General features: G+C 47.1%; 1 protein-coding gene across 2 annotated transcripts in view; it reads left to right on the forward strand.

Moving 5' to 3' along the window:
- Nucleotides 1–4,299: 4,299 nt before the first annotated feature.
- The window catches only part of Rreb1 (ras responsive element binding protein 1), a 125,976-nt gene continuing 103,071 nt past the window's right edge, over nucleotides 4,300–27,204 (forward strand). The window contains exon 1 of one of the 2 annotated variants that reach the window (XM_026783059.1): nucleotides 4,300–4,533. The gene's annotated coding sequence lies outside the window, so the exon portion shown is untranslated. Of the gene's footprint in view, nucleotides 4,534–4,977; nucleotides 5,171–27,204 lie in introns of those variants that run through there. The other variant, XM_026783060.1, reaches the window with a different exon arrangement.

Genomic DNA, 27,204 nt, shown 5'->3' on the forward strand with positions numbered 1-27,204 from the left:
GTGTGTTTGCATATGTGCAGACATGGGTGCCTATACTTTGGTACACAGGTGGAAGCCAGAGGACAATATTTTGGTGTGGGTTCCCTCCTTCCACTGTGGGAATTTGACAGATTGAATTTAGGTCACCAGGCTTGCCAGCAAATGACTTTACCTGCTGATCCATCTCAACAACCTTCAAATTCTATTTACTTAAAAAAATTTTTTTTTTTTTACTTTATTTTATGTGCATTGGTGTGAAGGGCTCGGATCCTCTGAAACTGGAGTTACAGACAGTTGTGAGCTTCCATGTGGATGCTGGGAATTGAACCACCGAGTCATCTCACCAGCCCCCTCCATTTACTTTTTAAGCTCTTCTGACTGATGCTGCAATGAACATCTGTGACTGAACACATATGTCATTTTTAGTATAATATTCAGGAGTAGAATTTGCTGGCTCACATGGTCACTATGTGATTTTTGTTGTTGTTTGTTTGTTTCTCAAGACAGGGTTTCTCTGTAGCTTTGGAATCTGTCCTGAAACTAGCTCTTGTAGGCCAGGTTGGCCTCTAATTCACAGAGATCCACCCGCCCTCTGCCTCCCTAGTGCTGGGATTAAAGGCGTGTACCACCTCCACCAGGCCACTGTGTGTTTTAAAGGACTGCCAAGTTATGTTTCAGCATGGCTGCACCATTTCCCATCCCTCCAACATTCATGCCAGCATTTACTTATGGGCCTTCAGGTGAGTGCCATTTTAGTGGCTATGAAGCAGCATCTCATCGTGGTTTGATAACATGATTCTTCTTTACTTATTGGGTGTTTGGTAAATATTTATTGTATAAATGATATCAACATTTGAACAAATCTTTAAGCAGGTACTTTGACTTTCAAATTTATTAATGAAGGTGGTATAAGGCTATTAGAATCTAATTCTTTTTGTTTTGTTTTTCTGTGTAACAGCCCTGGCAATCCTGGAACTTTCCCTATAGACCAGGCTGGCCTTGATTGAACTCAAAGAGATCTGCCTGCCTCTGCCTTCTGAGTGTTAGGATTGAAGGTGTGTGTCCCCATGCCTGGCTAGAATCCAATTCTTTTTAGTACTCTATTGTGTTTTATTTTGGCGTGAGATAGGGTTTTTCGGTTTGTTTTATTTTTAGTTATTTATTTGTTTGTTTGTTTTTCGAGACAGCGTTTCTCTGTGTAGCTTTGTGCTTGTCCTGGAATTAGCTCTGGTAGACCAGGCTGGCCTCAAACTCACAGAGATCTACCTTCCCCTGCCTCACAAATGCTGGGATTAAAGGCGTGCACCACCATTGCTGGGCCCCGAGATAGGGTCTTGTGCTATAATTACAGCCAAGGCTGACCTGGAACTCACGGCAATCCTCTGTAGTGTTGCTATTACAGACATGAGCCACCATGCCTCATTAGAATAAAAAAAGAGTCCAGGTGACTTTTTTGTTGCAAGAATTCTCTACGTGGTATAAAAATGGTGATTTGTCATGAGAATCCATGACACTTTGGACATTTGAAAGTATTTTATAGAATAAACTAACTGCAAGTAAAACTCCAAGTTTGATATTGCTGCTGTTTGTGACTTAGCACAACAGCAAGTGGGAAGTGAAGGCAGAAGGATGGTAAGTTTGAGGCTGGTCTACAAGAAAAGAGCCAGGGTCAAACAAAATACATCAAAACAAACGACAAAACCCCATGTCTCACAAGAGACAAGAAATAAGGTAGCATTATCAGAGTGCCCATCCTTAATCCCCTTTGTTTGAACAGGTTGTAAATTGGAACCACAACACTAATTTCTATGACGACCGTATGAACTATTCTATTTATTTAAAAGCCAGCCTCCTCTGCAGACCAGTCCTCAAAACAACTTTTGAAAATAACACTCCTGCCAGGCGGTGGTGGCACACGCCTGCCTTTAATCCAAACACTCGGGAGGCAGAGGCAGGCCTGGTCTATAAGAGCTAGTTCCAGAGCTGGGTGGTGGTGGTGGCACATGCCTTTAATCCCAGCACTCGGGAGGCAGAGGCAGGTGGATCTCTGTGAGTTCGAGGCCAGCCTGGTCTACAAGAGCTAGTTCCAGGACAGGAACCAAAAACTACGGAGAAACCCTGTCTTGAAAATTCAAAAAAAAAAAAGAGCTAGTTCCAGGACTGGCTCCAAAGCAACACAGAGAAACCCTGTCTCGAGAGGCTTAGGAGAGTAGAACCAGGTGGGTATAATGGCACACGCTTTTAATCCCAGCACTTGGAAGGCAGAGGTATGTATCTGTGAGTTTGAGGCCAACCTGGTCTACAAAGTGAATTCCAGAACAGCCAGAGCTACATAATGAGACTGTCTCCAAAAACAAAAGAAAATAAAATTGGAATTGCTAAGGCAATTGCTTGCCTAGCATGAGACCACACTAGCACTTCATAAATGGGGTGTGATGGCACTAGGAATCACAAGTTCAAGATTATCCTCAGTTAGCGAGTTCAATGCTGGCCTGAAGACCTTGTCAAAAAAAAAAAAATGCTACAATTTCACTGGATAGAGTTTTGCTCAGTAAACAGTAGACTCTGGGAAATACAACAGGTTCTGAAAACTTACTTTTAATGACTGGAAGTCAAAGAAACAGCCAGCTGAATCAGTTCCCTCCCTGTCTCTGTGCTTTAGTCTACTTATCTCAAGTTAGGGGTAATGGTCCAACTGTTTTTCTTTGGTTCTAGAGAGATCTATCTTGGCCAGGCTTCGTTTTGTTCATTCTATCCTCAGACAGACACTTCTGTCTGTAGTCCTCCCAAACTAGACAACATTTGAAGGAAGACTTCAAATTAAAGTCTGTAATGGGCTTTACAACTCTAGGGTGCTGGAGCATTCCAAGAGGAGCCCATGGGGTGGAGTTAGGGCAAAGGTCATACTAAATAGCGTGTAGCCAGCTTTCTGCATGTGTAACATCAACTAAGTGGTCCCAAATGCATAACTCTATAGTCCTGTTTTCTGTGGTGCTTTTTATCTTCAGAATTTGTGTGTGCGTGTGTGTGTGTGTGTGTGTGTGTGTGTAAAGGTAACTATTATTCTTATCTTTCTGAATATGTATCCAAAGGCCGAGAACAAGCCCCCTTTGGAACCTACGTAGAAACTGTCTTGCTAGTTGGAAACATGTCAGCTGCTTTATGGAGGAAGCACAGCTGAGGCCTGGCTTCTCTGGGTTCTGTGATAACTCGGGCCAAGGCAGTGTGGTGGCTTCGGGAGCCCCAGAGATGGAGAGAGGCTCACAGGAGGACCCGTGCTTTTCAGAGTTGAAACAGGAGCCCTCTGAGAGAAAGAGATAGTTCATGTGGCTTCCCTGTCGCCTCGAAGGGAGACGTGGATGACACAGCACCAGCCATTCCTCGCGGGGTGGGGACAAGGTGGAGGTAGACGCCTTCCTTAGGCACCTCTCGGGCTGTCAGCATCATTTGTAGGAAGTGAGAAGGCAAAGTGACAAAAGTTTAGGACCCTCGCGTTTGTTAGAAGAGAAGCAAGTTCCAAAGTCGCTCCGCTGGTGGGAAGGACCAACTTGGGAGAGAAACTGTAAGAGGTTGGGGGCGGGGTGAAGCGCCTGCTCTTTAATCTCCGGCCCCATCCTCTTACTCGCCCCACCTGGATGCAGGGCGAGGACCGCGTACTTCAGAAGGCACTGTGCAGGTTGGGACCCCGCTTTCAGATTCAGGGGAGCGGAGACGGATCTGGGGGCTCACCGTCACCACAGTACCCTCTCTCGGGCCTCCCGGGCGTCCCCCCAAGCTTCTCTCCGTATCTCTGCCTTTCCCCTGACTCTGTTAAAATAGGGAAACAAACCGTGTTGTAGAGTGATGGAAAGCCGCGGGCCGAGAGCCACTGGCTGTGAGGGGCTGGAGAGGAGGGGGCACGTTGGCCGGAGATAGTGACCACCAGTGAGTGCTGGGTGGATCGGAATTGCGCTCAGCTGCAGCCGCTGAGACCCTTCCCCTCGGGCGGCTGGGCCCGCCCCTGGCCCCGGGCGCCTAGGAGGGCGTGGGGGCAAACTTGGATCTGCTATTGGGGTATGGTGGGGACTCCACCTCCATCCATCCTGAGATAGTGGCAACTGCGGTTGCCTACCTTAAATTGGGGCGGGGGTGAAGATTGGGATAGCCGGGTACCGCGGTCCTACCGACTCCCCCAGCTCAAGCCACCGCGGCCGCTGCGGCAGCTCTGTAACACGTCCCCAGGAGACTCGCAGGAGCAACACGTGATGTGTCTACTTATCAGGGTGAGAGGGGGAGAGCGAGTCTCCTTGCGTGCGGGCGAGGAAGCGGGGCGGGGGGCCGAGGCGGGGGCCGAGAAGACGGCTGGGGCAACGGGGTCGCCAGCTCCTCGCCCACCTCCCTCCCTATGGGAGAAGAGGAGGAGGGGAAGTGACTGCGGAGTTGATGAACTTTGCACATCCAGAAACGCCATTTTGATTCCTTTTCCGGAACAAGTTTGCATCTCTCCTCGTTCTCTCCCCGAAGCCCACCGGTCCCTACCGCATCATGCCTGGAAGCCCAGCACCCTGCCGGGCCGTAAGTACACATCCCGAGTCCCCGCTTGCGGCACTCGGGTGGCTGCGAGATGACCGGGGCGCTGCCGGAGCGACCTTTTAAAGAACTTTTTGGGGATGGGGAGGGTGAAGTGTGCAGAGCGCGGTGTACTTCTGAAACTCGGCGTTTGGCAGAAAGGACCCGCGCGCCCCACGCCGCGCAGCATGCGCTCGGTTGGGGGTGCGGGGTAAGGGCGGCCGGGATGAGCTGGGCAGCCCTCTCCCCTCGGGCTGCGCGCCCGGCCGCTCCTCCTCCTCCTCCTCCCCTTCCTCCGCTTCTTTCCCCTTCCCGAGCTGCCGGCTCTGCCAACCAGCTCCCTGCGCGAGCCGCCGCAGCGCCCCGCCAGCAGGACCTGATGCGCATCCATATTAGCCGTCCGAGCGCAGGAATCCGGCCCGACCCGCGTCGCCGAGTTTATTTTTAACCAGTACCGCCGGGACTCGGATGGTGCGCGCACCACGGGCCAGAAACATCTTCCCAGCGCTGCTCTCCATCTTCCGCCCTCTCTCCCCCGACATCCTCCCCCCCATGTGGGAGGGGAAACTTTTCTCCTACATACTTTCTAGTCTCTCTCGGGTCGGGAAGCACGGAGATGACGGAGCCTACCAGCCGCCGCAAGGTATCCGGGGGTGCCCACCCGGGGTGCAGGCGCGGGGGGCTGCGCGTTCGGGGCTGCTCAGTGGGAGCATCCGCCGCGCCCTGCTCTGCGGACTTTGATCCTCCCGGGCGGACGGCGCCGACCGGGAGGGGCGGCAGGCAGCCCCGCGCCCTCTGCGGGCTCCCGGCTGGCGGCGGGGCTGCGGGCGACCACCGTCGCTGGGGAGGAAGGGAGGCGGCGACCCGGGCCGGGCCGACACGTATTGTTGGTGACTCTGAGGCTGACTAGGTACGAGCTTTGGGGGAGCCCCCAGCGTGGGGCGAGCTTGCATCGCGGAGGGGGGGCTCGCGCCCGGCGCCGTCACGAGCACAGGAAGGAGGCCGGGAGCATCCGAGGCGGGGCCGGCGCCCGCCCCACCGCCCAGCTGTGGAGCGCGCTAGGAAACTTTTGTCCGCCACCCGCTGGACCAATTTTTTCTGGAGTTCTGGGGCTTCGCTTTCTCCTCACACCCCGGCCCTTACCGCCGAGCGAGGAGAGTGGGGGAAGCCGGTGACTGTGGTGGGGTGGGTAGGGGGGGGAAACGACGACGACGAGAGGCAGCCCCCCCCCATCAGGCCCAGCTCCCCGCTCCCCCACCCCGTTCGCGGTCTCTTAGGAAACTGCGACCTTAATGGTTGCTAAGGAGCAGGGGAGGTCCTTCCCGTCGCCGGCCCCCTCCCTGGGAGGCGGTGTGTTTTCTGTACAGGGCCAGGGTCGCGTCGAGGATGTGACCCGCTCTCCGGCCCCGGGTGAGTGCGGGGTGCGGCGACTGTGCCCGCGGGCAGCCGGCCGAGGTCTAGGGGCTTGGGGACCCCACTGGGCTTGGGCTCGGCCACTTGACAGGCGCCGCGTGTAGCTTGCGTCCCTCGTCCTCGGTGCATCCGTGATGGGTTATAAAAGAGGAGGAAAGTTATTTCTCCTTGCTCAGCAGATTTGCCCTCCCTCGCTCCTTACTGGTTAAGAGATAGAACGTGAGCCCAGATCCGGACGAGCAGTTCACATTCCATTACGAAATTCTACACGGCTTCAGAGCCAGCAGCAGCACACATTAGGGGCACTTCGGAGGGGATTTCTTCTTTGGGGGATGCTGGTAGAGGTGGTGGTGGAGATTGATACAAGGGTGAAAAATAATAGCCTTTTGGGGATGTTGAAAACCTTGCCTTCAGGTTTTCAGCCCTCGGTCTTGTTTTAGAGTTTAGAGCTAAGCATATCCCTATTAAAGCTTATGGGAAGAAAGTTTGTTGGATGCTGGAAGTTGGCGAAGTATTTCTGGAAATGATTTCTGCAAAGGCTGACCTGCTGCTTGTGCATCCCCTGGTTGTGAGATTTCTTTTTCAGATAATATGGTGGTCTGTGTCTGAGTGCGAGCATATTGTGCAATAGTTAATTGGAGTGGAAGGTGGAGAGATGAGTACAGCCAAGAAAAGAATGTGTTGCCGTTTTTTTTTTTTTTCACATCCTCTGAGTTTGATGCTTTCTTGAGTAGGCAGGTATAGTTTCCAAGAGAATTTAACTCGGAAGTCTGAGTTGGAAGCTAAAGTCTTGGTTTAAATTTGCAAGAAAATTCTGTGCGAGCTTAAAGAAGCCATAGTTTTTATGGAAAGAGTTCAGTGTACTCTTCAGACTTTATGTGCATGGGTGGACTCGTTTTAGAGCTTTGGAGTTGGTTTTTGTTTTGTTTTTACCTCTATCCATTGGGGTATCTACTGACGGGTCTTGCTTTGATGTATTTGGTTACACTGATGAATTAAACATTTGAATGGCTCTAATCAAGTTTTAAATGTGTGAAAAAAAATTCCTTCCCCAATTTTTACAAAAGAAAGAGGAGTACTTTGATTTAATTGTGTCCCCTTCTCCATTTCAGATTAGTTAACTTGCACTGTCCCAATCTTGAAGTTTTTTTGTTTTTTTGTTTTAAAGTAAGCTAGTTGTCTTTTTCAGGGTGTTTGGTTTTTAAGAAAGGCTTAACTCCTAAGAAATGCTGCTGATGCTCCGTGGTACATGGGATACTATTCTCCCCGTTTCCCTGGATACCACTTTATTTCTCATCTGAAACTCAGACAGTACTCTTACCGTGGACGTGATGGGGAGCATTTGTCTGACTCAACTGGTACAGGTGGTTCATCCATTCCTAACCATTTACATCATTGGACAAGTGGCCTTTTGATGGAAGGGGCTTTTATCGTAGATTTCTTCAGGCAGAACCTATCAACCTGAAGAGAGCTTATTTGCATCCAGTAGGGGTACTTGATTGTGGACGGAGGAAAAATAAAACCTGAGTGCCTTCGTCCTCATTTGATCAACAGCTGTTTATTGGTGATCTGCCCTAAGCCAGGCACCGACTAACAGCTGTTAGCAGACTTCTGTTTTTTACTTGGCTGTTTTGAGCTGCTATGTTGGTTCACTTCCTAGGTCAGTTGGGAAGTCTTTCTCGCTATTGTGTGCTCACTTGCTAACACCACTTAGCAGCTTCAGCTAAGTACATTTCCTGGTTAATGAAGTTGAAAAATTCTATCCTCTTAGGGTTTTGCATGGCATAGTTAATATAAACTTTTTACAGAAATTGGCTAAACAGGCCCTCTAGAAAGTAGTGAGAAGTGGGTCCTTTTGATGTTTCTATTCATTATCCTTCTGAAAAGTAGGTGGTGCTTAGAAGGTCATAGGATAAAGGTTGCTAAGCAGCTAAACAGAAGGATGCTAAAATTAACCAAAGCTTTTTTGAAAGGAAGTCCTTCCCTGTTTTACATTATTTACTAGGTTTAATTAATTTCTGGATCCTACGTGTTTTTTGACCTAGGAAGGTAGGATGTTAAAGTTGGTTTTTGTTTTTGTTATTTAAATAACTTTTGTTCAGTATCTTTCATTGAAGTTTAGTATTCTCTGACCCGGTGCTGTGCTATCAAATGGCAGCTTGTCAGGGATGACTTTCTTGTCTTTTAAGAGGTTGAACTTCCTCGTTGTTATGTGTGTATAACGTCACCTGCTTTCACATTAATAACAGATTTTTATGTTTGTTTTGGAAATTCTACATAGTCCACAAAGGTGATGTTTTACCTTTGTATTTTTATTAAATGTATTTTCATTCAAAAGACAGAAGTGCAATATAGTATCAGTAGTAACTACAGTGTGATCCCTCCTGATGAGGAGGCAATAGCTTGCTTTCTTCCCGGATTCGTTGTGGATGTGGCCGTTTCTGGCCCATGTTACTGCTTCTGTGGCTCTGTTTATTCAATCCAGCTCATAGATAACCCTTTTAAAAACAATTATTCTAGGTTTAGAATGTATTTGGAGGGACTGAGCAGATGTTAGAGGCAAAAAGTATTGTGGTTTGCAGTTTGTCTTAAGTGTGTTTCAGGGTTCTTGAAGTTTTCATGGAGATATGAAAGATGCAAGTAGGCTTGAACTAGTGGCTGGAAGCTATCACTTTTGTTGAGAGGCAGGCCTGCTGCGAAGCCAGAAGCTTCCCTGCCTCAAGGTTATACCTGTCTTTTTGACCTATCAAGCAGGCCTCTTGACGGGTTTTCCCATTTCTTTTCTCTCAGTTTTTAGGTTTAGACTGCAGTTCTTGAGTAGAAACAATCTCGTCTCTCTCTCTCAAGTGCAGGGGTCAAAGAATGCTTGCCATGCCCAAGAGTAGAGGATAATAAGTCAGTGGTAAGAGGTGTACCATCTGAACCCAGAGGGAGGCATGCGATGTGCTTTCTGAAATGCATCGCTTACTTTTAATTTCCCCCACTCCCACATGGCAAGCCGACCAAGGAAAGGAAACCTGTCTGCTGGTGTTTTCTTTACTGCAGAGGCCGAAGAATGAGGAAGGTGGGGAGGAGCCTTTCCTAGTTAGCAGTTAGTCTTCCCGAGCTGTGTCATCAGCTCAGCTTTTCTCAAGGTCTCTCTCTTCACGTTCCTCGGGTGCCCAACGTGGTCTGAAGGGCACCCGAGCACGCCTGGAGAGTTCACCCCGCTTGTTGGCAGCTGAATTGGGGGCGGGCGGGTGGGGAGGCGGGGACAGGGAGCTCCGATCCTGCAGCCTGCTTTGATGGGCCTGCGGGCTGCAGGTTAGCCGTCTGCCCATCGGGAGCGGTGACTGCTGGTGAATTAGGTGCTTCAGACAAAGCAGTGGGAGAGGGTGGAGACTGTTTGTTCTGTGTGATTCAGGCAACTAATGCTGAGAGAATTTGAAAACCTCCGTAAAGGCCAGGGCCTGGGGACTGACTGGCTGCTGCGGCCACGATTCACCTGAGGGCTCCTTGAGGGTGGTGGAACTCACCGGGTGGAGAGAGAGGAGAGAATGAAAACCCCCACTGGTTTTGTCAGACAGCCAGACTGAAGAGAAAAAGTCTCAGTGGGGGTAATTAGATAAAGCTTTTAAATGCTCTATTTGTTTTTCCCCTGAGCTAGCTCGGTATTTCATCCCTTCACCCCCTTTTCCAAGGCTGGGGAAGGATTGTTTCTAAAGTGTTTGATAGGCTGGTCATTGAATTACTTTTGCATTTCCTCTTTTTTTCAAGGTGGGGGGCGGAGATGTAGTTTCTGAGACTAAGTTTCAGCCTCCTTTTGAGAAGACATTTAGCAACAATCCTGAGTTTGAACTCAGAACAGCACAGATTTACAGCTAGGTTCATCCTGACCTCTGACTCCTGACTGCTGGCTGGAAGCAGCCTGGCCTCAGAGGACTTAGCAGTTCACAGATACTGTGGCTCTCTCTCTGTGGTGGTGTTTTAAAATGAGGGCAGACCCTTTTGGAAGCAATTCTCTGCTTGAATTTGAAGGTGTAAGGAAATCCAAACAAACAAACACACACAACACTCCCATTGGCTGCATCGCAGCTGCTGAATGCTATTATACACATCTTTTCATTAGCTTTTCTACCCCGGGGCATTGCTGGAAGGGTGAAGTTAATGTTCCAGAAAGTCAAAATCTATATATGGAAGAAATCAGTGTATTTTTGAGCTCAAGATGCTTTGTGGGTATCCACTCCAGACTTCCTTTCCAGATTTTTTTTTTACAATCCCTTTACCGTTGATTGAATTTACCTAGTAGTTTCTCATAAGGGAGGGATGGCAACCAACATAATGCAGTTTTTGCATTCCAGGGCGAGGAGCAGACACAACTAGCAGATTCTTGTTAATGGGGTTCACTTAAGAGCTTTTAGAAAGTCAGGTGACAACAACCTTAGGACTTACTCATCGAAGGAATGGCTGTCAGCCTGTTGGTTGTAGCGGTGTCTGGGAATATTTTACTTTGACCACTCCCCAACCCCATTGAGGAGGGGGAATCCGTTAGCCTGTAAGGAACAGAGACTAGATGCTAATACACCTCCTTCAATGCAGCAGTGCAGGGCAGCCTCTCTCCACTCTCATGCAATGGAGACTTGAGTATTCAGCCCCAGACGTCCAGAAAAAGAGTCCACTTCCCAGCAGTTGGGCTCAGTCAGGGTGCCCCTCTACGCTGCTGAGCCCTGGGTTCGATCCCTGGTACTACAAGGAAAAGAGGGGGTGGCACAGTAGCCGTGTCCCAAGCAGACTGAATGTGCACTCCATCTTGCGTGCGTCTTGTGGGGAGATGCACAGTTCGATAGACTCAGTAAGCTCTTTATTGCATGCTGGAAGGGAGCTCGGTTGGCAGGTTCAAAGTTTCACAGACAGTTTGAGGGTGGGGAAAATGTTGAGTGGTGATAATATACTTGGAAAACCCTGTTAGAACTTATTTACTAACAGGTTCTAGAACAGCCTCGATTCACTGACAGGAGGCTGCTCTTGTTCCTAGCTCAGCGTTCACATCACTCTTCAGCTGCTCTTCTGTCGGGTTCCCTCATTTTTAAGTTATGTGGAATATATATCTTTTTTTTTTTTAAGTGTTTGAACTAGCCCTTACTTGCTCGATGCTTTTGGGCACTCGCAGTCTCTCTTCATTTTGTTTCTCAAATTTTTGTAAAATTCTTCCATAATTATCTATCTATCTGAGCCCAGTCTTTGATCCAGACATCTCTTGGCAAGATAGGCTAGGGAGGAAAGAAGGAAAGGGCACAGAGATGGAGGTAGGGGCACAGCTACTGCAGGTACTTGGGACCCCACAGGGAAATGCCTAGCAACGTCAGGAGAGAGTTACACATACCACTTGCTTTACCCTTACCCGGGCCCTCCTCGCCTACCACCTTAAGCTTCTCACACTGGCACCAGGCAAGGCCTGGAGCGGCGAGTAAAGGAGACAGTGTTTTGAATGGGAAAGGCTGTGATGCTCTGGCCTCTCCCGGTCATGTTGTGTGCATCTGGATCATAGCTTTTATCTCTCACACCAGTGGACCAGCTGTGCCGAGAGCACACAATGCCACAGCTCAGCAGCCACCTTTTCAGCCCCTTGCCTAAAAGAGGTAAGGGACTGTCGCCTCCAGTGTTTGGGTGTGTTCCTGCCCTCTTCTCTCACCTCTGAACGGGCAACTCCCAGCTCTTTCTTTTTACAACTTTGCCCAAGCTGGAACCTTCAGGCACCTCGCCCTACAGGTCCTTGTAAAAATGAAAGTCGTCTCCCTCCCTTCAGGGATCTGAAGTGTACCGTGTTTTCAGGCGGCCAGGCCAGGCTGTCTGCCTCACTGTCTTCAGCGACTTGTCCCCACATTGGGCAGAACCCCTCGCGGTGTCGCAAATGTCTCTTAAGTTAATTTCCTGTCTCCAGTTCCTCCCTTCTGCAGTTTACCGTGCATTGTCCACAGAGTGGTGTGTACCGTCCGCTTGAAAACGGCTGCTTGTGTCTCCAGGAAGAAACCCAAGGGCCTTCACATGGCCCGCAGGACCTCCATCAACAGCCTCCACATGCAGTCTCTAGCCTAGCTCTTGCCAGCCCCCCTTCACCACTGCCGTTCTGAGAAACTTCTCTCTGCTTTCCAATAGGCTGTGCTTCTTCCTGCTGTGTGTCCAGCTCTTCTCCAGCTAGAAGCCAGTCTTGCCTCTCCCCAAAATAAACCCTGTCTTCTGGGGACTGTTTTGTCCTTCGTACAGAATAGCCCCACCCCCAACGTTTTCCCACCTCAGGAACGTTTTTTTTTCCCCCATCCCTAGTATCTATAGCCTGACAATTGCTTAGCTGGTGCTCATGCGTTAGTGTGTGCTGAGTTCTGATACAAAAAACCAGTCAGTTTTGGAGAAGAGACACCTGTAATCCGGAGCCCAGGCCCACAGACGTACACATTTTTTTTTTTTTTTGCACTCCCATCATGCCAAGGTTTGGTTCTAGATGCACATTGGTGGGAACATCTTGAGTTTCTAAAATCCAAAATAAAAGTTGGCTCAGTTTCATTAAAAGAAAAAAAAATTTTTTTTGAATGCTTGGTTGCTCTAAAAGCTGTCACACTGGGGCCTTTGCTAATTACAACCACTTTTCGTGGCTCTTGGTTTGAAGTTTACATTAAATAGGAGAGATGGGCACCCAGATCAAAGACGAGATCATTTCAGAGCTCCAGCAAGTGGGCCCATTTTCTCTGCTTAGTTAGAGTTTTGCTTCATTAGTGGTATGAGTTAATAGGAGTGTTGGTCTGTGTATAATTCAACATCTTTTCCTCCCATTACTCCTTGGACTTAAAACAAAACCCCAAACCAGAAATATACAGGATATGGATCTTCCTTCATTCCTCCTTCATTTGTGTGTGTCTGCATCCATACACATGGTAGATACTGCTTGGAGATCGGAGGAATGAAGGCTTGCCATTGTTTTAGGGGCTCTCCTTTATGCTGACTGAAACGGCTGTGATGTGAAATGCTTCTGAGTTCACAGCATCATCTCTGTCTTTAAGAAGATACACACATTGTATAGAAATGATGATGCTGGAAAACTGGAGTGGGGGGGGGGGTTCCAAACATAGCCGGAATACCCAGAACTCAGAAAATGGAGACAGGAGGATTAGAAGTTCAAGGTCATCCTCAGCTTTATAGTTAGTTTGTGGCAAGCCTGGAGTGCACAGTGCCCTGCCTGGTTCAAGAAAAAACATTGTGATATAAAACCATGCACATGGGTTTCCTTGCTAAATAATCACACACACAAGAGAGGAGAGAGAGAGTTTATAGAATCCTTTCTAAGGATGAAGTTATTAATGCTGTCGAATGTGTACAAGGACATGGTTGTCCCTCAGTAGCACACACACACACACTTTTAGTCTTAAATGCCTACCTGCTAGGTCAAACTGAGAGTTGGCAAATGCAGTCAGCTGTGCTAACTTTTAATTTTTAGCTGAGTTCCTTTCTGGTGGAGAAAGTAAACATTTTGATATTTGAGAAAGGGTCTCTCTATGTAGCCCTGGAACTTTCTGTGTAGACCAGGCTGGTCTCAAACTCACAGAGATCTACCTGCTTCTGCCTAGGAGTCCTGGAATTAGAAAATAAAATTTGTTTATTTTTTGAGAGAGGGCTTCTCTCTGTGTATCCCTGACTGTCCTAGAACTCACTCTGTAGGGTAGATGGTCTCAACTCGGAGATCCACCTGCCTCTGCCTCCCGAGTGTTGGAATTAAAAGCATGTGTTACCACTGCCCAACATAGAAAGTAAAAATAATGAAAAGCTGTTTTCTTTTTACCTGTATTGAACATCTCAAAGCAGTTCCTGTAGAATGGTTGATTAAATCTGTGTATCTGGCTAAACACTTGAAGATTTAAATCAAGTATAATTTGCCTTTGTGTTTGTGCTGGGTATTGAATTTAGGGCATTGCACATGCTAGGCAAGTACCTCTGTCTCTGGGTTATAGCCTTACCCTGAAATTTTATTTATATACAAAATACTACATATACACATATAATATTAACATAGCTTTTTTGAGGCATGAGGCAGGATTTCACTGTGTAATACAGGCTGGTCCCGAGTTAAATTTGAATACAGGGACACCACACCTAAATACCAAGTATAATTTAAAGGATGCGCAATTTTCACTTCTGAATTGGATCTTTATGGGTTGATTATATTGTTGGTGATGAGCGCAGAGCCTTGCAGATGCTTGACAAATGTTCTGATGCTAAGGTATACCATTGGCACCTTGGTTTGTATCTAGATTGTGAAAATTAAGTTTCATTGAGCAGTGTTCAAGAGCTTTAAACTTCACATCCCTCTTTAAAGACTGCATATCAGGCTGGGCGTGGTAGCACACACCTTTAATCCCATTGCTTGGGAGGTAGAAGCAGGATGCTCTCCATGAGTATGGGGCCAGGCTGGTGTACATAGAGAGGTTCTGTCTCAAAATCAACAACAACAAAAAGCCCAACTGAATTTTGTATCAGGCAACTAATTCAGTCTCTTTGGAAAACAGGTAGTTTTACATCACTTTTATGAAACCCATGGTATTTTTTTGTTTCCATAATATGCATAAATTTTATTTACTTTGAAGATATTAATGATCACCAAGGCTTTAGTTAGGGTAAGACATCTGTTAGCCTCTCAGAGAACACATTATACACAGAGAAGCAGGGTCAGCAGTGTGTTCATTGATGTCTGTGCCATGAGTTATCATGACAGGGAGGTAGGTCAGCGGAGGATTCTGGGAGACAGGTCAGGAAAAGCATCCTATGGAAGAGACATTTATACGCAAACTCGAAAGACAAAAGAATGCGGGTACTTCAGAGAACAGCTTGCTCAAAGGCCCTGGGATTGGAAGAGGGGATGATGTCTGTAAGGAAGGAGGAAAAGGCCAGAGCGTGTAAGGCTGGAGCATCGTGCCTGAGGTGCTAAGAGCCAGGAGAGCTGTAAAACCTTTTACACCCAGGAGTGGCATTTTGAAATTAGCCTTTTAAGGCCACGCCTACCCACAGTAGAGAACAGACAGGAGGAAGCTTCTGGTTTCTCCTTCGGTCTGCAAGATCAGTTAGAAAGCTGGTTTCTGAAAACTCTCATTGGCCTGGAGTTCGTGTGGGTGTAGAAGTGGGAGCTTATGTGGATTTGAAGTGACATAAAGGTAGGACGGTCCCTGGGAAGCCTGCCCAGCTGGGTGGCTTCTGTCTCTGGCATCTCTAATTTTCTGAGATTGGAAGGTGTGCCTAAGTAAAATTGACGAATGAAGTTTTATATTTTATTTATTTATCTTTAAAAATCAATTTACTCTTTTGATACATTTTTTTCTACCTGTACTGTTTATTTGGTAAAAATATGTACCCAGCATAGATGAAGTATGAAAAGTCATAATAATGAGAGTGCGGATGTTAGGTAGGTTATTTTTTTGCTTGTTTATTTTTCGAGATGGTATTTCTGTGTAACAGTCCTAACTGTCCTGGAACTAGCTCTTGTAGACCAGGCTGGCCTACGAATTCCACCTGCCTCCTCTGCCTCTGCCTCCCGAGTGCTGGGATTAAAAAAGGTGGGTGCCGCCACCGCCCGGCTACGTTAGGTAGGTTCTTAGTGGGAGCCATTGAGTTGCTTTCTTCTTTCTTCTGCCTCCTCTCTTTTTAGTTCCCTGATTTTTAAAGGGAACAGGAAATTTGTTGTCCGTGGCTGGAGCTTTTGAATTGTATTCAGGTGAGATGTATTATTATTGTTGTTTTAAATTGCATTTATATGTGAAACACGAGCCTTCTGGCTACAGTGCCTGTGTGAGGGCCAAAGGGCAATTTGGGAATCAGTTCTCTCTGGAAATAGCGTGGATCCCATGGATTGAACTCAGGTTGTCAGGCTTGGTGGCAAGCTCCTTTTCCCCACTGAGCCATCTCCCCTGCCCTGCACACTGAAGTCTTAAGACTGTTGAGTTTTCATCCATTCTAGTTTTACTACGTTTGGCTTAGGAGCAAAGGAAGGACTCATGGGAAGAGGTTTTCCGGTAAGACTCCAAGCTAGGAGTCTTCAGAATTGCTCAGATCAGGGCTCTTTTCATGACCTGGTTTTCCAACTTAGTTCTTCATTAGAGGCACATCAAGACCCAGTGGGCATTCGGTGCCCTCACTGTCTTTGATAGTTGCGTCAATATTTTATTTGACAATAAACTTGTGTATCTACTGTGTGTATACTCGGCTCTCCCTCAGATCTGTGGGGGCCTCAGAATGCCACGAGGGAGGAGGACCTTGTTGCTGGAGAGTGGTTGTCTTGTCTGGTATCAGCAGGCTTACCACCCATCACCACCCAGGCATCCTTCAGGTCGCTACCGTGCTAGCTTTTCTTCCTAGCTGACAGAAATCTTTTTGGAACCAGGCAGAGTGTTTTCCGCTGAGTTGGTACACACTAGAGGCTGGCATTCAGGCATGTTCCCTGTGCTCTTGCCACAGAGAGAAGCACGGCAATCTGACTCTCAGAAGGTTCCATGGGATTCTAGGGCTAAACAAGCAACAAGGAGCCAACCATGTCCTAGTGAGGACTCTTGCTTCCTGGGGGCAGGGGTGTACTTGTCTGCACAGCTACCCCTTGTGCCTGACTTGCCCCCCCCCCCCCACCGTTAGATGGCCTCACAGGGAAGGCCCGTCCATGTTCCAAATTTGGGTAGTGCTTTTCTGAGGCCATTCAAATGTTCATTAAAACCTCAAGTCCCACTAAACCCCATTTTTAATCTTGATTGATGGAACATGAACATCCCATAAACCCCTCGGCAGCTCTGGTCCCACACGAGGGACTACATGGCTTTCTGTCTCTTGCTTGGGACCCTGCATGTTTTTACATCACTGGTCCATAATAAATCATGGCACAACTGAAGCCACACTTTTCTTCAGGTCTGTATTTGTTAAAAAAAACCGAACAGAGGTTGTGGGGGAGGCCAAAGACCCTTCCCCTGTCTTGCTATTTTTTTTTTTAAATAAGGGCATGAGTTTGGTCTCCCACTACCACAAATTATACAGCTTTAAAAACTGAAATAGCCCCCTTTGCAGGCTGAGGCTCAGGGCCAAGCCTACAACCTAACTAGGTGGGGACAGGGAGGGTCAAGAGTTCAAGGTCACCTCCCCAGCTTCAAGGTCAGTCTGGGCTGCACACTACCTTGTTTCCAAACAAACAATAGCTTAGGAGAGGCTTGGCAGGGGGAAACAAAACAAAACAAAACAAAAAAAAAAAACAAACCTGGGCTTAAAATCATAAATTTTGAAATTTAAAATTTGGGTTCTTAAGGTACTATGTAAACAGTTGGGGGACCTTAACATGACCTTAACATGTGTGTGGGTTTGTGGTCTAAGTTGACTGTAGACGCCACTCACTAGATGCTTGCCTTGTAATGGTTATCTATAGTTGCTGTCCATAGTTCATTCAGAATCCAAGTTTGGGTGACAAACATGCAAACCCACTCTTAGGCAGTCCACTCATAGCCACTTATTTTGGGGCACTACCATGTCTCAGGTATGCCATGTCTTCTGTCCAGATACCTTAGGCCGCCTATTGCCTAAGGATGAGCTAGGCCTGTGAGGGCGGAGACAGCGCTTATGGGATTTCTTACTGTGCTGACGCAGGGAATCTAAAGCAGGTGTGCGGGGAGAAAGCTTGACAAGAGACGTAAAGATTATGAATCCAGGTGAATATTGAGCCCGAAATAATGAGGTGAATGCTTTAAAATTCCAGCAGGCTTTATCCAGAAGCTCCTCGTGATGTGACCTGAGGGTGTCTCTGTCCTTTCGTGAAGCCAAAGCCACTGTTATCTTACCTGAACGTGGTACCAGAATGTCTGCAAGCCTGGCAGGTGTGGTTGCGTGAATACCCAGAATTCAGGGGCAGGCGGATCTCTAAGTTCAAGGTCTACAGTAGGAATTCCTAGCCAGCCAGGATTTCACAGTGAAGATTTCTACTTTTTTTTTTTTGAGACAGGGTTTCTCTGTGGCTTCGGAGCCTGTCCTGGAACTAGCTCTTGTAGACCAGGCTGGGCTCAAACTCACAGAGATCCGCCTGCCTCTGCCTCCCGAGTGCTGGGATTAAAGGCGTGCGCCACCACTGCCTGGCTTTGTCTCTTCTATTTTAAGTGGTTCTGAAAGGCAGGAGACCTGTTTTAATTCAGCCTTAATTTTAACGCAACAAATCTTAGCATATGTGTAATAGTTTGTTTCAAACATTGGAAATTACAAGGAGTGTTCTGATGGCTTTGTATAATTTTGGCAAATTCTTTTTTAATGCGGACAGGATCTCATGTCCTTGAATTCAGAATTTCCTGCCTCTGCTTCTAGAGTGCTAAGATTAAATGTGTGTAGTTACACCTAGCAGAAATTTTAGTTCTTATTTTATTTTCTGAGTCATATCATTTCATTACTTTTTCAGTGAAAATTGGCAAGAAAGTATTTTTAGTTTCAAAATAAGTCATAGTAAGTTCATTAAAACAGAGTTTTGAGATGCTAAGTCATTTTCTTCGCAGCAGTAAATTAAAATGATGAAAAGCTTTAATAAATAACATGAACAGACAACCAGTACACACTTTTTGTTTCTGGAAGTGACTCGTGGTGCAGCTGTGGGTGTTTTGTGCATTGTGACTGTCACTGGGAGAGTAGATGGTTCATAATCACATGACCGTATCATTTTGTTTCCAAGGGAATGCTGTATGTATGTTGGAGTTTGGGCAGTGGTTAGCGCTGCTCAGGTTCTGATGTTCAAAAGCAGCTTCAAGGATAATGGGTAATGAAGCAGCGGCAGGATGGATGAGGGGGCTCAGTGTAAGATGCTGTCTAAGAAGCCTGATGACCTGAGTTTGATTCCTGGGAGAACATGGTGACAGGAGAGGATTGACTCCTGCAAATTGTCTTGGCCTTCGCACATAAACTGTGGCATGTGCGCACCCAGATATAGACACGTACGCACCCAATAAATCAGTAAGATGTAATTTTAAAGCTAAGGTTCACCTGATTGTTGTTCTGGAAGCGCTGTTTGTGCTGGCTTGTCTCAGGAAGTCTGATAGTTGCTATAGTATAGTGTGTCTCCTTTTGCTGCAGAAGATTGAATACAGGAAAGCAGTCTTTTGGGGAGCAGGGAATGCTCTGCACCTCCTGATCCTTTTGCCTCTCTCCCTCAGAGTTCTAGGGTACACCACCACACCCAACTAGAAATCTAGTCTTAAACAGGAGAAACCTAGCACACGGTATTCATACTGCAAATGAATCGGTCTAGAGTTGCTTGGAGAAGTTCCACAGACAGCGTTTGAGTTCCAGGCCACCGTTAGTAAAAACATCATTGCCGAGGCTCACCTGCATGTGCTCTGAGCCAGGTATAGCATAAGTGAAAACGTGATTACACTTCAATTTCACCCTTTTGGTGGCATTAGTCTGTTGTGCAAAGATAACTCTAGGCATGAGTAGGAGCAGTAGTTATTCTCATATGTGTAGAGAACATACCAGTTACCATTGTCCCACATTCTCCCCTTCATACTTCACAATACTTGGACCCAGTGATGTAGGTGCAATTATTATCCCCATGATTCAGATAAGGAATTTGAGACCTGGAGAGGCAGTGTGTAGTAGATGCAGACAGCGAAGTGGACAACAGGGACTTGGCCACCGCTCTGCTAAAACTGCTTCTCATTAAAGTATCATGAACTCGCCAGATAAGTATTCCTTGAAAATTTTCTTCATATAGAACCCCTCCCTATGATGCATATTAAAGGAACAAGTGTGTTGTGACAGGGTTTCTGATTTCTAGAAACACCTCACCGGTGAAATGGCGTATTCTGCCTGGACTCGTGAGTTAGACCACTAGACTAGCTAGATGGAGTGAGCCAAACCACCCATCTCTCTGCGGTGGTCAGAAGGGGACATTGGAGACTTCCCAGAGTCCCAGCTTCTACAGATAGTCAGCAAAGTAGCTGTCTTCTTGGGTGCTGTTAGAAAGGAAGTGTGGGGAGACACAGAAATAAAACCCGGGGCTCACAACTGTGAGAAAAACCTGGAAGGGGGCATAGCTAGAGTGGACAAGGGAATGTTCACCAAGGCCCTCTGAGAAAGGTGACCTCAGAGAATAAGAATAGGTGGTATTTCATGTATAGTAGGAGGAAGAGGCTATCCTGAACCTTTGCCATGGACACCCATGTTGATGTTATGGACAGCTCGGAGTTGTTTCAAAGTAAGATGTGTATGGCGCCCACTTTTGATGAGGCGAGCAACTGAATGCTCGCTTTGGATTTCTGCAGGAAAATCCAGTCCACTGCTTTTTGTTGTAATCACTTTTTGTTTGTTTGTTTTTGTTTTGATTGAGGTAGAGTTCCCAGGTAAAGTCCTGGCTTTCCTGGAACTAACTCTGTTTGGACTAGACTGGCCTTGAATTCAGAGACCCACTGCCTCTTCCTCCCAAGTGCTGGAATTGGAGCTAAAAGCATAAAACATGAATCACCAAGCCAGGTTCTACAATCATTTGTTATTTCCTTCCTTCCTTCCTTCCTTCCTTCCTTCCTTCCTTCCTTCCTTCCTTCCTTCCTTTCTTTCTTTCTTTCTTTCTTTCTGGTTTTTCGAGACAGGGTTTCTCTGTGTAGCCCTGACTGTCCTGGAATTCTGTAGACCAGGCTGGCTTCGAACTTAAAATTGCCTACCTCTGCCTCCCTAGTGCTGGGACTAAGAGAATTTGGTCTGGATTGGTATTGTGGTGATCCTCAGAGTTCAGTGATCCATCTGTGGTGTGAGTAGTGACAACTGAATTGATTTCACAGTATCTTCAGGTTTGCCTAGTTCAGGTGATATAGCTTCAGTTCCTTTGATTTTTCTTATTCTTTGATTTTGAACTCTTGCAGTCCAAGCTGACCTGTAATTCTTGATCCTCCAGCCTCAGCCCCTAAGTGCTGGAATCAGAGGCATGGACCACCTTGTTGAGCTGTTTTGCTTCATAAACAGGAGGCATGGATTGGAGGATGGAGAACAAACATCCCATCTTCCTCAGTGTTTGGGGGGTGGGGCTCACCATAGGTGCTTTGTTCTCTACAGGGGACCTGAGCGAATTGTTGAACTAACTGGGTCTGAATTGGTGTGGGCCCTCTGAGCTTTGCTTTCTGTGTCTGGCGGGTCTGCGAAGGAGGACTGTTTTGAAAGAACAGAATTTTTAGTTTTAGGTGCCACCAGCTCAGTTACCACTGGCCTGCCTGTGTGCTCGGTTATTATAATTGTTTTGCTCATGGCAGTTTGGATAATTTCAGTGGAAGTCTGCTGAGAAGCAAATTGGGAGAAGTTTGTGCTCTTTATTTCTCAACTGTGGGCCGTCCCGGCAGTGTGTTTAGGTTGGTTACCCTGCCTTGACACCTAGACCAGGCTCTGGGAAGGCAAGGCTACCCATATGGTATGGTTCCTGGCGTAAGCTTCCACAACACTTGGCAACTGGCAAGACCATGTGGGAGAGATGCAAGCGGGAAGTGGCTGGGGAAAGAGGAAGTGAGGCCTCAGCCATGAAGGGTTTGCCATGTGGAGAAGGAGGTAGGGAAGGAAAAACAAGATGTACTTCTCGGCTGACAGAGCCTTGCACACACCGAAGCAGGAAAATGTGACGCTGAGTTGGGGACAGAGCGAGACAGTTGGGAGAGGACTGGAGGGTAGCGTTTGGGGCGCTGTGTAGATGGAGAGGTGAGAGATACTGATTGGTACTTGGTTTTGCAGGCTGCCATAGACTTCAGTCGCTTTCCAGTTAAGTCGTGGTGGGAGCAGCCTGTGCTTGGGAGAATGCCATTAACCCTAGCACAGATAATCTCAATCTGTAGGTCGTGACTCTGGGGAGAAGGGGTCGAAAGACCCTCCCTTGGGGAATCACATATCAGACACCCTGTGTATCAGGTGTTCCATTTTGATTCACCACAGGAACGAAATTTCAACCAAATGATTTTTTCTGGTTTGGGGGTCACCACAGCCTGAGGAACTGTATTAATTAAAGCACGAGGAAGGTTGAGAACCACTGTCCTACAGGAAAATTACCCCAGAGAGGTGGCACCATGTTCAGCTGAGTGCAGTACGAAGTGGAAATTTGGTGTCTCCTTTTATGTGACTCGGCTGGCCTGCAGCTCACTATGTTCTAGCATGGACCTTGCAGTGAGCTCCTGCTGCTGCCTCCTGGGTCCTGGGATTGCAGGGGTATATACACCATTATGCCCAGCTTGGTGTCTTCTGTCATAAATCGATTTTCATTTCAAAACCAAGGACTGTCTTGCCAACTACTTACTCTTAAGAGATAACTGAGGGTATGGGGTGTTTGCCCTGGGTTTGATCCCTAGCCCTGCATAGGTTTTTTTTGTTTTGTTTTGTTTTTGGTTTTTTTTTTTTTTAAAGATCATTGAAAGGTGGGAAAATCTATTTGCAGCAGATAGAATTGAATCAGGCACTGTTTAATCTTTATTGTATTTTGCTAATTGGCACTTATTAAGTTCATTAGAGAGCAGAAGTCTTTAAAAGGACAGAGATTCACACACACACACACCCCCACTCAAAAAATGTTACAAGAGTTGGGCTGGGGTTGTGGCCCAGTATTCGAACATTTGTCTGTTAAGCACCACCACGCCCCCCCCCCCCAAAAAAAAAAAAAGAGAAGCAAAGGAGGTGAATACTAGGAGCATTTAGTTACTGTGATACCTGGTCTGTCAGTCCCCATGAATGGAGTGAAGGCATGCTAGGAATAAGTGAACAGGAGGCTGGATAATTCACACCTTCATACAGGAGCAGAAACCTTTTAGGGGCTAAAAAAGCCTCTGGTAGAAACAGTCTGTTTCTGAAACAGAAGCCCCTCAGGTCCTTCAGGCCCAGCTCCACCTCCTTCATTGTATGCAAATGAGGCAGCCAGGGAAGGGGGCCCTGCCCAGGGCTTTCAAGTGTCCTGGTGGGTGTGAAAGATGTCAGATAGCAGGCTCCTCAGACATTTTAGTGTCTTAATAATTACTGTGACACAGTGTTCCCTAGGACTCTGAAAACTCCAGAGCCCTCTGTCCTCTGGGGAGGAAATGCTAATTTTTTTATAGGCCTGACTTTATCCATTTCAAAGCCTGTGCACAACAGACTAAAGGAGCCGGCTCAGAGGATGGGGGGGGGGGAGTGTGGGTCTCTGTAAATTTGGTGGGTCAGACAGCACACAGACCTTCAAGTTACTCTTTTTCATCACTCAAAAATGCCAGGCGGTGGTGGCACACACCTTTAATCCTAGCATTTGGGAGGCAGAGGCAGGTGGATCTCTCTGTGGGTTCAAGGCCAGCCTATTTATTCTACAAGAGCTAGTTCCAGGACAGGCTCCAAAGCTACAAAGAAACCCTGTCTCAAAAAACCAAAAACAAAAAAACCCCACAAAACTGATGAATATACTTTATCATTTTCCATGTTGCTGTCAATCTTTTATTGCTTAGTGTCGTTTTTAACAGTGGAGCTACAAGTGTGCAGGAGGAAGTGCGGTCCTCCTAAGCTGAAGCAGGGTTTTGGGGAACCAGGATAGGGGGAGGCATCTGAAAGTGCCGTCCGCTCAACGTTCCTTTTGTATATGTGACCAGTGAGGCGAGGTGCCTGGGGGAGGTACCGTTTGTGACCCATGTGCAATGTTCATCGCTGTCTGGCAGGATGTAGCTGCCTTTTCTCCCTTCCACTTAACAAAAATAATGCTTTTAGCTTTATGTATATGACTGGTTTGACTACATACATGTGTGTTTAGTATGTGCGTGCCTGGTGCAAGTGAAGGTCAGAAGTTACTACATATCCTGGAACTGGAATTAAAGAGACTGATGTGAGCTGCCACATGCGTGCATTCGGCTCTCAACCACTGAGCCAACTCTCCAGCCCCGCTGTCTTCTTCTAAAGGAGGAAATCTGGGGGTGGAGACATTTGTGTTTCTAACATCACACAGCGAATGGTAGTTTTCCAGGAAGCTTTACGGCCCATTTTTATAATCTTAGGAATATTTTTTTTGACCTCTTTTCTGATATTTTTTGTTGTTTTGGTCCTGGGTCTGAACTCAGAGTCTCACATATACTAGGTGTGCCCTCTTCTGACGAGTTACACCCCCAGCCATTTTGTCATTTTTCACCGTGGATGATTTCTCTACACCTTGGTCCCCGGAGCATCCTACTCAGTTCGTGTGTCTTGAGGATTGGAGCATTGCATACGATTTGACTGCCTTCACCTCCAGTTAAAATAGCCTTAACCGAGCAGCTGTAGTATTGAGAGTCTTTGGTTTGGTTTTGGCAGGTGAAACATGGTGGTTTTTTTGCCTTCGGGGAGTTTTATGTTGTGAAAGGAATCCACAATGCTATGGACCCCGAGCCAAGTTCCCATGGGAAGGCCAGAGTTCGGGGAGGCCCTCTGGACTGGGTCTGCACTTCCAGGAAAAGCGCAAGCAGGGGCTGAGGTCCCAGCAAGAGAGGGCAGGCTGGTTTGGAAGTCCAGGGTATAATTTGCTGTTGAAGATGATGTACTGGAAGATAACAGGGTTTATGGGTTCCTTAGAGCCCAGGACAGGTAAGGCAGAAGTTGATCTTCCCAGCTCCTGGTTACAGGAATCCTAGGATCTGAGCGGAGTAGGGACAGTTTGCCCTGCTGGGGCCTTGGCGATGTCTTCAAGAAGGAGAATGGTTTGAACATTCGTGCTTTGGTGTGGCCACCATGACCCATAGCAGAGAATACATCCCAGGGCATCTGGTACAGGATGCACTAAGCTGAGTGCTTAAGATTTGTTAATTGCTCTGAGCCACTGCACTGATGTGCACACACACGAGGAAATCTTTTCTTTCCGCGTGGACTTGCTGAAAAGCTGAATCACATTCTCTGGCTCCCTACTGGACTTCGTAGCTCCCGATTCGGGTGAGCCACACCTTTGCGAGGTGGGAGGAAGATGGCTCGGTAGCAGGCAGCCGGGTTCTAGTTAGGCCTCTACCTGGAATCTTGGGCTCTTTTCTCTTTGGTCTGGGAAGCTCTTTTAGGGTGTGTTGTGTTTATAATGTTGGCAGTTGATCCTCGGGTATCAGTAGGAAAACTTGTACACACCTAGGTGGAGAGAGCGGCCTGTCGGTCAGGACAGCAGATCTTACTGTGGACATGCCTAGGGTCTCAGTGTGCTGTTCACGGTACCTGAGCCCATCTCCTTTCTTTCTTCATCCTGGCTTTGGGGTTGCTGGCTTCTGTCTCAGTCCACAAGGAGAAAAGGGACCCAGGGCTTTCTAACCTGCCCTCCATAGGGCAGGGCAAGTCTGGATTTATGGCTTTTTACTGATAATAAGCCCCAGATCATTTTGATCCTCTACAGCTAACTGGCCTTCCTCTAGAAACCTGCAAAGCAGTGGTAAATCCCTTTGCACTGCATTGCTTTGCGCCCCTCGGCCTCTGGTAAAGCTGGAAGTGCCTGACAGAGAGGCAGCCGGAGCCAGGGGCCCACATAATCCACACACTCTGGACGTCACCCCGGGTGACTCAGATTCAGTTGCGTTTGCCATTTCACAACCACCTGCATCTGATCTCCCTCCGGGCAAACTCTCTGCCTGGCGCCTGGTACTAGGAGCATAGTGCTCTTCCAGGGATGGCTTTTCCCAGCTGCTGCTGCTGCTGCTTCTTTTTTTTAAAGAAGCAGGTGTCCTGAGTGTTGAACCGGCCCTGTGCCTTTTCCCTGCTGCCCTCCTAACAGCGCTGGCAAGTGTGTATACTTACTGTTTCAAAGATGGGAAAGATAGGAGCTGAGGTGGCTGCCCTAGTCCTCATCGTTGGGATACATCTTTGCATTTGCCTAATGAGGTCATTGTTGCTTCCATCTTACACATAAAGAAGTGTGGGGGTGCTTAGAGAGATGTGGCTAATTTGTCTAGGGTCACTAGTAAGTCAAAATGACAAAATTCAAGTCCAGGCCAGGGTCCCACAGTACCTTAATTCTTGCTCCTTTGCAGCCGCTCCCCCTTTCCCCCAGACAGGGTTTCTCTGTGTAGCTTTGAAGGCTGTCCTAGAACTCACTGTGTAGACCAGGCTGGCCTCGAACTCACAGAAGGACTGCCTCCTGAGCACTGGGATTAGAGGCATACGCCAACAACACCTGGCTGCTCCTTTGCAGTTTTATTAAGTAAAATAGTTTTCTCCTTTGTGACTGAGATAGCCTATTCCATTGGGTTCATTTTTTTATTTGTTTGGATCATTCTCCCCCATTGTAAAACGCAGAGGAAACAGAAGAAATGTGTATCAAGTGTCCAGTAAGTGTCAGATATTTATTTATTTATTTATTTATTTATTTATTTATTTATTTATTTATTTATTTCTAAAAGGGGGTGAAACCAGGTTTCTTTATCCGGGAGTGTTTTGCTCCATGAGGCCTTTTGGTCCTTTTAAAACTTTGTTGTTCTTGTTGCATACCAAGTGCTGGTGCATCACTGGGTGGCTCGGTCAGTGGTCACTGAGGACAGGATGGCTAAGGCAGGGTTACTTTACCTGTTGGACAGGTGTAGACACGAGGCGGGATTTGGGTGTGCAGCTCGCGGCGTCTTGCTCAGAAAGGGCCTTTGCGTTTCACACTGCAGGTTTTTGCTTTTGTTTATAAAAAGCAGATCCTTTTTACACATGTTAAGGGAGAGTAATCAGATCTATGCCGTGGGATTACAGAGCATGATATAAAAACCCTATAAATACCCGATTCCGGCACCATATAAACAGTGGAGAAACTGAGCTGTATTTGTTGCTTGGCATGTGTCTTCGTTTTAGGCTGGATTACTGCACACATTAGCGCAGCTGGAAATGCGCAAGTCAGTAGAACGCCCGGGAGCGTTTTTTAAATCGAACATCCCTGCCTATGCTTTTTTCTTTTCAAGTCAAGTAGGTAGTAAAATTGGCGAAGTCAGTTCAACTGTACTTGGGTGAGTAGTGAGGAAGGTCAGGATTTGGTTAGTCTCTTCTCTAATCTTTGTTTACAACAACCATTGTGGTTCCCTTGCTCTCCGTGCTCCTTAACCAGCAGGTAAGGAAAATGAGGCCCGCTGTGGTGTCCAGGTGTGGACCGTTGGTCAGATTTCCTTAGGCATCAGCATGCTCTGTCTAGTCATGAGGTCCAGTGTTTGTCTTTGTTGGTTTTCCTGAACACTCATGGTGGAGCTACAGTTGCTCTGGTTATGGTGTTAGCAAGTAGTTTATCAATAAATCTGCCAGCAGCTGATAAGTCAGAATCACACTATGGTTGTAAAAATGTTTGTA

Source organism: Microtus ochrogaster, chromosome 16 (assembly GCF_000317375.1).
Source record: "Microtus ochrogaster isolate Prairie Vole_2 chromosome 16, MicOch1.0, whole genome shotgun sequence".
In the NCBI taxonomy this organism is placed as follows: domain Eukaryota; kingdom Metazoa; phylum Chordata; class Mammalia; order Rodentia; family Cricetidae; genus Microtus; species Microtus ochrogaster.